The sequence below is a fragment of the Mustela lutreola genome, chromosome 4, assembly GCF_030435805.1.
Source record: "Mustela lutreola isolate mMusLut2 chromosome 4, mMusLut2.pri, whole genome shotgun sequence".
Taxonomy (NCBI): domain Eukaryota; kingdom Metazoa; phylum Chordata; class Mammalia; order Carnivora; family Mustelidae; genus Mustela; species Mustela lutreola.
The window spans coordinates 53,423,452-53,430,737 of NC_081293.1; positions in this window are offsets into that span (position 1 = coordinate 53,423,452).

The following is a 7,286-nucleotide window of genomic DNA, read 5'->3' on the forward strand; positions in this document are numbered from 1 at the left end:
TGGTATGGTCTGAATCCTCATGTTCCCTCAAAATTTATATGTTGAAATAATAATCCCAATGTGATAGTATTAGGAGGTGAGGACTTTGAGAGGTAATAGGTCATTAGGGTGGAGCTCTCATGAATGAGATTAATGCCCTTATAAAAGAGACCTAATAGGGCACCTGGGTGGCTCAGTGGGTTAAGCCTCTACCTTATGCTCAGGTCATGATCTCAGGGTCCTGGGATGGAGCCCTGCATCAGGCTCTCTGCTCAGCAGGGAGCCTGTTTCCCCCCGCCCTCTGACTGCCTCTTTGCCTACTTATGATCTCTGTCTGTCAAATAATTAAAATCTTAAAAAAAATAAAAAGAGTCCCAAGAGGATTTCCTTGCTCCTTTTACCATGTGAGGATTTGGAGAGAAGTCAGCAGTCTGCAGCCTAAAGGAGGGTCTTCACCAGAACCCAACCATGCTGGCACCCTGCTCTTGGACTTGAGGACTCCAGGACTGTAAGAAATAAATTTTTGTTGTTTATAGGATACCCAGTCTGTCGAATTTTGTTATAGCAGACCAAATGGACTAAGACAAATAGAGAAGATTTTAACTAGGCATTTACTGTGGTCCAGGTGCCATGCAAAGTGTTTCATGAATTATCACTAATCCTCACATCCTATGAGATAAGTAGTATTATTCGCACTTTGAAAAAACAGAGGGTTAGAAACGTTAGAAAAGGAGAATGAAGAGTGAGTGCTAGTGGGAACAGAGGTTTGGGGGTTTTTTTGAGGGATGAAAATATAAAATTGATTGTGGTGATGGCTGTACAGTTCTGTGAGCCCAAGATTGTTCAATAAATTGCATACTTTAATTGGGTAAGGTAAGTTATATGTTATTTGAATTGTAGCTCAATCAAGCTGCTAAAAATATTCAGTCAAATCATTAATTGTGTTAAACCATCACAGTGCATGATTAGTAAATACAGCAAATATGGTATAAATAACTATAATTCTTCTAGTGTTTTTAGGTCATAATAAGGTAAAAATGATCGTTCCTCAGACATGTTTAAGTTTAAATCAATGGCAATTTTAAAATAAAATATAATAAATTAATACTTTTTTAAGGGCAAAAATTGACCTTCAAGTGGTTGAATCCCAGTCTAGCTTTTAGTGGTGAAAGTAACAATGTATTTATGTATTACTTATTTTTAAAAAAACATTTTTTGGGGGCGCCTGGGTGGCTCAGTGGGCTAAAGCCTCTGACTTCGACTTGGGTCGAAGGGTTATGGTCCTGAGGTCCTGGGATGGAGCCCCGCGTTGGGCTCTCTGCTCGGCGGGAAGCCTGCTTCCCTTCCTCTCTCTCTGCCTGCCTCTCTGCCTATTTGTCTGTCAAATAAATAAATAAAATCTTTTAAAAAAATAGAAAAAAATAAAAAAACTTTTTTTCTTAAAGATATTATTTATTTATTTGTCAGAAAGAGAGAGAGCACAAGCAGCAGGCAGATAGAGAAGCAGGCTCTCCCCTGAGCAGGGAGCCTGATGTGACTGTGCCAGAGCTAAAGGCAGTGGCCCAACCAACTGAGCCACCCAAAATACTTATCTATTTATTTTAGCGAGAGAGCACGCACACTCACACATGAGCAAGGGGAAGGGCAGAGGCAAGATGGTAAGAGAAAATCTCAACCCGACTCAGGGCTGATTGTGGAGCCCCACACAGGGCTCGATTCTCTGACCCCAAGTTCATGACTTAAGCCAAAACCAAGAGTTGGGTGCTTAATCAGCTGATCACCCAGGCACCCTGAAAGTAACAATGTATTTAAAGATATGTGTTTATTAATTCATTGAACAGTCTTTATTGAAAACCTGTCATATGTCAGGCATCATGCTAGAATTGAGGTTATAATTGTGAATAACATACTGTCTCTGCCATCAAAAATTAATTATACATGCATATGTGTGTATTATGTGTGTTTGACAGAGAGATTGAGTTAGCATGCAAGCATGTGAGAAAACAGCTCATTTACTCAGTCTTCAGCCACTTCTGGGGATGGACATAGAATGTAGGGTGTACCTGAGCAAACTGGCAGGTTTATGGTTGGATATGTCTCATTACATGTGAGACAAGAAAAAGATCTTAGCAAATAGGTGGGAAGGTGTTTATGTGAGAGTCCCTCAAATAATCAACCACTTGCAAAGACCCCCTATCTGCATAGCTAGTGGTGCCATAAACACTGGGAGATCCTTAGCTTCTCTTCAGGAACAAGGTACAATAGGTTTCCTTCTCCTCTACCCAAATATGGGATAAGGCTTAATTTGAATACATGATTTTGTTAGCATAATGCAGTCACTCAGTTGACTAGGTTTCTGTTTCCTGTCAATTGAACTCTTGCTGTCTTTGCTTTTGCACCCCAACCCTCTTTTTTAAATGACTGTGAACCATTTCACTGTAGTTACTAGCAGTTCCAATAGAATATTGACAGAAGTTAATTTAAAAACTACCAGTTTCATTATCATTTAAAAGATCTAGCAAAAGGCTTTCAATAATAAGTTATGACTATAGTTAAATAACTAGTGTCTTGTGTAATTTCACCTTTACCCCAATATCTAAAGAGGTTCTGAGTATTAGAAAAAGTGTATATTGTGTGTCATTATATCTCCAAAGCAAATATAATTTTTTCTGTAACTTCATCTGGTAATTATTTTAGTTCTTTAAGCCTCAGTTGGAAAAAACCCTAAATCTCTAGTACTTTGTAACACAGGTATTATCCAGATACATGATCCTTATGTTTTCGATGTTGGATGGAAAGAATTTAGAGATTTCCCCCTGATTTACATGATTCATACTCTCTTTATTCCCACATTACAATGGAAGCTTGGGAGGTAGCTGTTATCAATTATCTATTATAACAATAATACTTATAACAAACAATCGCAAAGGCACAGAAGCTTACAGCAAGTGTTTATTACCCACACAACTGGAGGGCTTGCCTAGGTGATTCTGCTGATCTCTGTAAGCTCATTTATATGCCTAGAGGTGGTACACTGTTGGATAATTGAAAATGGTCTTGACTAGAACAATGGGGGTGCCTTGGCTGTGCTCCATGTGTCTCTCATTTGCTAGCAAGCTAGCATGGGCACATTCTTTGGATGATGATGACAGATGGTAAAAGCACACGTGGAAATATGCAAGTCCCCACAAGAGATCACTCTTACTTCTGTTACCAACTACAAGTTTTAAGGTTTCCCAAGACTATTCTCAGGGTTTTTTTTTTCCCCTAAATATTTTGTTTATGTATTTGACAGAGAGAGAGAACACAAGCAGGTAGAGCGGCAGGCAGCGGGAAAGAGAGAAGCAGGCTCCCTGCTGAGCAAGGAGCTCTATGCAGGACTTGATCCCAGGACCTGGGATCATGACCTCAGCTGAAGGCAGATGCTTAACTGACTGAGCTACCAGGCATCCCCATTCTCAGTTTTGTGCACTCACAGAACTTACTGAAAGCTATTACACTCATGATTATGGTTTATTAGAGGGAAAGAATACAGATTAAAATCAGCCAAGGGGAGAAGCACATAAGGTAGAATCTGGGGAAGTACCAAAAGTGGAGCTCCCATTATTCTCTCCCCAAACACTTAGGATGCATTACTTTTCCAGCATTAATGAGTGACAGTATATATAGGATGCTGCGGATCAGGGAAACTCACTGGAACATTGCAGTCCAGAGTTTCTACTGGGGCTCCATCATCCAAAGCTCCTACTGTAAATCACATTGTTGGGCTTTCTGGTGTGGACAGTTCCTATTCCAAGGCTATTGGGTATGGCCAATCCCCACCTAAGTCACATTGTTAGATTCTCAGTGGGCTCCAAGACCACCAGGCAAACAAAGACACTCCTATCAGGCATGAGATTACCTCCTAGAAACCAAGGGCCAAAACCAGACCTCATTTTGGGAAAGGTAAACTTTTTTTTTAAAGACATAAGCCTGAATACAGGAAGTAGGGCAGAAGTATGACTGTTAGCTCAATGAATCTAATACAGTAGCTCTATTAAAAGTATTCCTTGGGGCGCCCGGGTGGCTCAGTGGGTTAAAGCCTCTGCCTTTGGCTCAGGTCATGATCCCATTGTCCTAGGATCGAGCCCCACATCGGGTTCTCTGCTTAGTGGGGAACCTGCTTCCCTTCCTCTCTCTCTTGCCTACCTGTGATCTCTGTCTGTCAAATAAATAAATAAATAAACAAAATCTTTTTTAAAAAAAGTATTCCTTAAATTGGTATAGAATATTAAACAGTGTTCTTTAACTTTAGGATTGACTTGAGAACTAACATTAATCCCATAGAATAATTATAAAATTAGCATCATTCTCTTTACCCCTTGTACCCATTAAGATTGGAACTAATCACTCCATTTCATAATTTTTGTGGAAGTCATTGAAACAGATCTAAAACTCACCAACTTTGGCTCTATGATTAAAAAAACAACAAAACAAAACCTCACACATTCTATATTATACAGCATCTGATGATGATCACTCTATTAATATTGTACTTCATGCTTCTCCAAAAATTCTCAAAACAACTATCTCAGTCGATTCTCATCTTGTTTTTGTGTCTTTGATGGGGCAAATATTATTAGAGTCATTTGGTGGATAAAGCGTGAAAGTTAAAGCAATTCACTTAGGGCACCCTTCTATACTGTTAATGATGGACTAGAACCTGGGCTCACTGATTCTTCCAAAGCTCCTTCTAGATCAAAGTTTTTCCACCTACCAAATCTTATGATTCTGTGACTAAATGAATTCCAGGGCCTAAACTCTGAATCTTGCTTCACTAAATAAAGTTGAGGTTTCTGGCATGCTCGCCTGGTTCGTTTGAACTCTTGACAAGTTCCTTTGGGTGGAAGAATGCATGGACGAGCCAAGCTGTACAAATCTTTCAGACAGCTAAGTCAGATGCTGTTTGTTTATAAACAAAAACATTCTTCTGAAGTGTAACTTAATTGTTTTCAACAAAAAAAATATACTTTTTATATTTGTAAATATATCTTATGCTTGACAGAATAGTTTTTGGACATTCCCCTGCAATCTGTAGCACTTGAAAATATGTAATACTTAGGACTCAAGTTATTTATATTAAAAGAGTGATACATTGCTCAGGAAAGATACCAGAAAATGAGAAAGGAGTAGCTGGAGTTTGATACAGCTGTCATGCTACTTAAAAATCGTTTGCAACCAAAATTAATAAATAAATGTGCCTTATTCACCAGTGTATTTCCAATGCTGGATATAAATGCCTAGAAAATTTTAAGTGCTCAATAAATAGTTGTTGAATGAATGAATGAATAAGTGAATCATTAAAAGACTTCCTTATTACAATAAATTGATCCAAATAGAGTAAAGGCAAAAGTTGCTTGGTAAAAGGTAGTAGTCTCCTGACATGATTGTTTTCCTTTTGAAAACAAGTACACCTCCTTTGGGAATTAGAAATTTGGTTCAAAACAAGAAAACAGCTGACAGCTGAATTGGAGCTGTCTCTAAAATGACTCTTAATACTAGTACTAGGGTACCTTGTCAGTTAAGATGTGTTTGGTTACTTGCAAATGAGATTTGAAAAAATTCAAATTTACTTTGCTTAAGCAATAAGTGAATTTCTTAATTTGCATAGTTAAAACATTCACCTATAATTTAGGCTTCAGATACTATTTGATTAAGGTTTTACTCAGTCTCTTTCAACTCTGATCTATTTCATATATTGGCTCGTCCTCAAGTTGGCTTTTATCATGGTAGATGAAGTGCTGCCAGGAGATCTTAGGGCTATTTACTTTTTTGTTATTATCTAGAGAGTATGTCTCCCTCAACCATGAAACAAAAGTGTTGGTCTTCACTCTATTTTAATCAATTTTGGCTACAATCCCCACTTTCTGAACCCCTAACCAAACAATTCCTGGCATCAAAGCAATGTCATGAATTGATCAGGACCTGGGTTAAGTGATCATCCCTGATTGCTATGGGAAGACGGATTTCACTTTACTGACGTGAATCAGGCTTATCAGGATGAGGGGCCTCCCCTGATTTTGGAGTCGATAAATTTCTTGGATATGCAGTTTGATTTTATTATTTTTGGAATGTACTGTCTCATTATCTCTGCAGATATTTTTAAAGGCCCATTTCCTTTCTCTTCCCTTTCTGGGACTATGTAAGATATATGTAGGATTTTTGATGCTGTCCCATAGCTAATTTCATTGTTGGTCTAGTTGTTTTTCACTTTTTTTCTCGTTGATTACTGGCATCCCTTACTTTTCAAAAGTTTGCATAATACCACTTTGCTTTTATGAAAGACCTACATCAGTACCTGTTTTTGCTAACTGAAGGAAATCAGAAGAAGATTTGCATTTCTATCAAAAAAGTCAAAAGGCAGAAATAGTGTTCAGTGTTTGTTTTGCAGTGAGTTATTTAGAGGCAATATGCACTCTAGGTAAGTGGCACTGCCAAGCTCCTTCCCCAAAAACTACACTCAGCATCTCAGCACCAAGCCACCATAACTTTGTACTGTGTCTGTGAGCATCAGTACTTTATCTTGATTTATTTTGTGCATCTGTTAGCAAGATGTGTCCTAAGATATCAGAACAGCCTAAGAGAGGTTGTTTTTGGGTCTGGGAATGCTAAAAAAATTTCCATATAAATTAATCATTATTGCTTCTTCACTTTATGCCATTCAGCTTAGGGAAGGTTTCATAGAAATGTTTTACTTTTGGATAACTGGTGAAACCTGTATTGGTTTGGATAACTTATTCTTCTGTACCCAGCTGTGTTGAGTACACTTATTAGTCCATCTAAAGAATTATTCAGGGCGCCTGGGTGGCTCAGTGGGTTAAAGCCTCTGCCTTCGGCTCAGGTCATGATTGGGATCGAAGCCTGTATGGGGCCCCCTGCTCAGCAGGGAGCCTGCTTTCTCCTCTCTCTATCTCTCTCTCTGCCTGCTTCTCTGCCTATTGTGATCTTTGTCAAATAAATAAATAAAATCTTTTAAAAAAATGTTTAAAAAAGAAAGAAAAAAAGGAAGAATTATTCATCTCTGAATAATGGGATTTTTTTTACCCTAGCACTTGCCTTTGACTTTCTTAGAATTTTCATCTACCTACTGAAATTCTCCATTTGTTCATGCATTTTTGTCCACTTCTTTCACTAGTTAGTTTGAAGTCCGTGTCTGAGAGTTCCAACATTGGACTCACCTCTGACTGCATTTCTGTTGACTACTTTGTTTCTTGACAATGGGTTTTTTGTGTGTCTCATGGTTTTATAATGAATGCTGGACATTATGT